Below are 5,094 nucleotides of genomic sequence, written 5' to 3' on the forward strand. Positions count from 1 at the left end.
TCTGAGTCATAATCTACAAGTTGCTAGTTTGCCTTTTAGGGTTGCAGATTTGAATTCTGGGAAGGTAAACAATGATCCAACGAATTTAGCATAAAGATCAAAGTTCCCTTCTAATGTCTGTGAAGATATTTCCTTATGACTCATCAGGTAATATCTGAATCATTGTCAACAAGTTGCCGATCTGCACCTATGTCAGATCCACTATCCGCAGATGCATCCAGGGGATTTAAGCCTGGGGAGGTAGACACTGACCACTGACATATGGCTTTTGGATCAGTATCTTCTCCTAACACCTGTAAAGGCAATTGGTCCATGAAAGAACCTTGAACAATCGAATCTGACCTTAAAATGGTCGAAACTCTTGTTTCCGTCAACTCATCCTTTGTGTGTGTAACCTTTCCTTGTGCATCAAGAATTTTTTATGTTTGAGGTGGTGACACTACAAAGGATACCCTGGCAGATAGGCAAATTTCAATAGACGCACCCTGTTGAGAGAATGAATCTAGTAACTGTTTTTGTGCCTTTTCAGCCATTGCATCTTTTTGAGAAGATGTATGGGGGCTACCAGTTGTCTTGGTTTAAATACTACTCATCTATGTAGGAGACAGAGCTGCTGGGTTGACTTCAGAACCTTCCTTATGTGGTGCACTAAGGCACTATCTCCCTCACGCTCACTCATACTTCATTTTAGTGGTAAGAGAGTGTTGGTTGGTTCTGTTTCTATGTTTGTCTTTACATTCTGGGATATATGTTGTGGATTTTCAACCTCATGACTGTCAATGAAAGAAAGCCATTGGAGACTGAACCTGTATCACAGAACATATGGCAATATAGAGATAAAATATACTTAAGATCTTTAAGGAATGAAAATTATACATTTAATCTTTTGAGAGAAATGATGTACACTAGTGATTTCAAAAGATTTTAATGAACTAAGAAATCACTAATGTAGAAAGAAGTTTGATTTTCTCCTAAAACTCGCTGCACATATAAAACAATATGTTTGTGCCTAGTAATAAGAGAGTTATTGATATGACGACTCTACTAGTTTATATTAAACTGTAACTTCAGTTAGAGTGCCATACCATGTTCTTGACGATTGCTTGAGTAGTACACAAGTTCATACCAACCTGAAGTGAGATTGTGAAGAAGAGATTGCATAGTCCAATAGATCTGCAGCTGTAAAGTCCATGAACTGTGGTGCACTGACTTCCTCTTTTGACTCACCAACCAGGAGTACACTTGTACGCATCTTACTAGAGTCCAATTCCAAGTGTAATGTGTATCAGGTGCGTGATATATCGTAATATTCTCAAGTCTCATCACTGGTGCTATATGTTAGATACTGCTTCCTGATAATAACCTAGCACAATATACAAATTTTCAAGGATAACATTACCAGCTTACAAACAGCCATATCCCTCAGATAAACCTTTGCTATTATCTCCAAAGGTAACCAGTGGGCCAGCTTACTCAACCATATTTGATAGCAGGGCTCTATCTCCGGTCATATGTCTTGACGATCCACTGTCAAGAATCCACACTACCGGTTCCACCTGTTTACTGCCCTGCACTTCAAATGGATTAGACCTTCTTCGGAACCCAAACTTGGTTGGGCCCGACATACTTGTAGAATTGTCCTTTGTCAGGCAAAACAACATTCTTAACTTTAATGGTCTCAACTTTCTCAATGACTGAACATTTGACCTTGTAAACAGCCTTAACAAATTTCTGTTTAGGCTTAGGCACAAATGTCTACTTTCTAGCCTTAGAAGGACTAGCAGTCTTAGACCTATCATGCTTCATATTATTCACATGCTGACGAGGAGTAGTCTTATTACTAGAAACATACTTACCATTAAAATAAGCATACATCAAATTAAAAGCACAAGACATACAATTAGCAACACCACATGCTTTATGAGAGGGATTAACAGTAGGAAATTTATGCATGGTAGACATGGCATTTTTGTTATCCAACTCATGTGTGTCTGAGTTAGTCTCAGTTGCTTTCACAACTTTGACTGGAACTTTCGACACACTTGACTTGGAAACAACCTTCTCATTAGCATGATCTTCAGCACGTATTTCTTCTTGAATAATATAGGAGGTCGCATCAAATGGTTCAACAATTGATACTTTATAGAGGGGTTTATCAACACCCTTAAGCACATGTGGTACTTCCCTACCTTTGGCACAGATATGAGGAGGGGAGTTTATGCCTAATTCTCCAATAGCAGCATTGTAATCATAAGCTATTCCAGATGTTTGATTAACAGCTTGCTTATTGTAGAACTCTTTAGCCTTCGAACAAGAATTGAAGTAGGCTTTAACCTTAGTCTCAAGACCGGTGATCTTGTCTTTGAGAATAGTTTCAAGTTGTCTATAACAGTTAACTCTATTCTCTAGAAAAGATACTTGTTCTTTTAACTTGTCTTGATTAATGTGCACAAGTCTTAATTTATTGACCTCTTTCTCAAGGTCTTTGATCTGTTGACTTAACAGTTCATTATCACGACGAGCACAATCTAAGGAACCTCCTAGATGATAAACTAATTCAGCATCAGTAAATTTTACCTCTTTTCTTGACGATGAAGCTTTTCCATCAATAGCCATAAGAGCAAGATTTCCTTCTTCTTCATCTTCACTATCAGTATCATCCCAGCTTCTTCCCTTTGCCAGATAAGCCCTTTCAGAGTTACTCTTCTGATTTGAATCATAAGAGTTCTTCCTTACTTGCTTTGGCTTCCTGCATTCTGTGGCAAAGTGTCCCAACTCATTGCAGTTATAGCATCTAACGGTGCTCCGATCAACCATCCATGTTTTGTATCCACCTCTACTGGTGTTAGAGGATGAAGATCCACCTGTCTGGAATCTGTTATAGTTGTACTTGTACTTGAACTTGGGATTTCTCTTGAATCTGACATTGGAGAATCTCTTGACAATTTGGGCCATTGACTCATCTTCCAATTGCTCCAGCTCTTTTAAGGAGTAAAAATCATCACTAGATTGATTTGTAGTAGGAGGATCATAATCTGCTACTAATACATTTTCCTCAGCCTTGGAATACTGTACCATTCTCTCTGACTGTTGAGTTTGTTGTTGTTGTTGTTGACCTTCAGCTACTAGAGCAGTAGATGTGCTGACCACTCTATCTTTCTCGTAGACTTCCTTCTACTGAATCTGCTCCAACTCATAGGTTTTTAACACACCATAGAGTCTATCCAAAGAAATCTCACTCTGATCTCTAGCTTCTCTTATGGCAGTGATTCTATGTTCAAGATGAGTTGGAAGTGTTAACAGGAACTTTTTGTTGACCTCCCTGATTGAATAATATTTTCCATTTATGTTCAGGTTGTTGATCAATGCATTATACCTCTCAAACACTTCAGTAACTCCTTCTCCTGGATTGGATTTAAGATGTTCATACTCAGAGGTTAGGATCTCCAACTTGTTCTCCCTAACTTCTTCTGTACCTTCATTAATCACCTCAATAGTTCCCATGTGTGTTTGGAATTTTTACAGTTCATCACATGTCTGTTCATCAAGGGATCAAGGAAATTATTTAAAATTAATTGAAGGCTGGCATCCAAGGAGGCTTCTTCCTTTTCAGCAGTAGTAAAATCGTCAGGCTCTTTTGCATAGGGTCTAGCTTTGGTAATCACAACATCATCTACTATCACCTCTGGTTCAATAACCATTGGAGTTTTTGGACTCTTCTTTAACAAGTTCAGATATTTGGGATTTACAACTTGTAAAAACAAGAGCATCTTCTTCTTCCACAAGATATAATGTTCTTTATCAAATAGTGGAATTTTAACGGTTCCAACTTTTTGTGAAGTCATTATGAATTTTTGAATAAATAAAAATTCAAGGAGTTGAAAAATCACAAAAGTCTAGGATCTTAATTTGTTCGTTAATCAGAAGGCTCTGATACCAATTGTTAGGTCCCAATGTATTTGTAGAAGGGGGGTTGAATACAAACAATACCGAATAATCGAATTTAGTGCGGAATAAAAAATTGAAACAAAATTCAAGTTTAATAAAAATATTATTAAACTTGAAAGGTGTTACAACATCGGTATCGATTACAAGGGATTAATCTCAAATTAATTATCACAAATCTAGAATAAATTCGACATGAACTTTTTCTATTTTTGCAATAAAAAGATTCAAATGCTAAACGCAATTTGAGATTAAGTTCTAGGGATTATGATCCGCTAAATAGTTACACAAGAACAAGAGAATAATTTCTAGTTGTTTGGATTTAACTTTTAAACTAGAAATGGTTGATCTTAAATTTAGCAGAGAAGAGATGATATATTTTTCAGCTTCTGCTTTTCTTTTTGTTCTTGAACTGGTTGACTTCTGTTGGATGTGTTTCTTTTGTCTTCTACTGCTTCTGTTTTATATTTCAATCAACAGAATAGAATTGAACTGGCAAGACAATCGGTTGAACTAGCAAGACAATCCTCCTTCCAGTACAACTTTCGGTATGACAATCAGTTTAAGCTAGTATGACTTTCGGCAAGACTATTGAATGAACTAGCATGACAATCTGTTAAACTAGCAAGACAATCTGCTGAAACAGTAGAACTTTCAGTGAGACAATTGAAATGACCTGGCATGACAATCGGTATGACAATCCAGATTGTCATGCCAGTTCAAGTTTTAATTGTCTTATTGAATTAAACTGATTTTAATTCAATTACACTTCTGAAAATCAATAATATTAATTCGAAATTAATTAATCAATTAATTCAATTAATCAATAAATTAATCTTTGCAGATATAATTTATTTTCTTAATTAAATTATATGACTTAATTAATTAATAGAGAATTAATACTACTCTTGAACTGCAACCATTCTTCTGAAGATCTTCTAAAAATCACTGAAAATTATGAATCAATTCCACCACTTCAATGATGACACTCGATGTACTGTCTGGTTCATGAGTGACTAACTTCCGTGACGTTTCTTCATGTCTTGACTTTGATACTCTTGATTTTCTTCAGACTAAATCCCTGTAATTCTCTGATATCCTGACAAGATCTCTGTCACTTGATTAAATCCACAATCTTGATTTATATCA

Source organism: Apium graveolens, chromosome 6, assembly GCF_009905375.1.
Source record: "Apium graveolens cultivar Ventura chromosome 6, ASM990537v1, whole genome shotgun sequence".
Classification (NCBI taxonomy): domain Eukaryota; kingdom Viridiplantae; phylum Streptophyta; class Magnoliopsida; order Apiales; family Apiaceae; genus Apium; species Apium graveolens.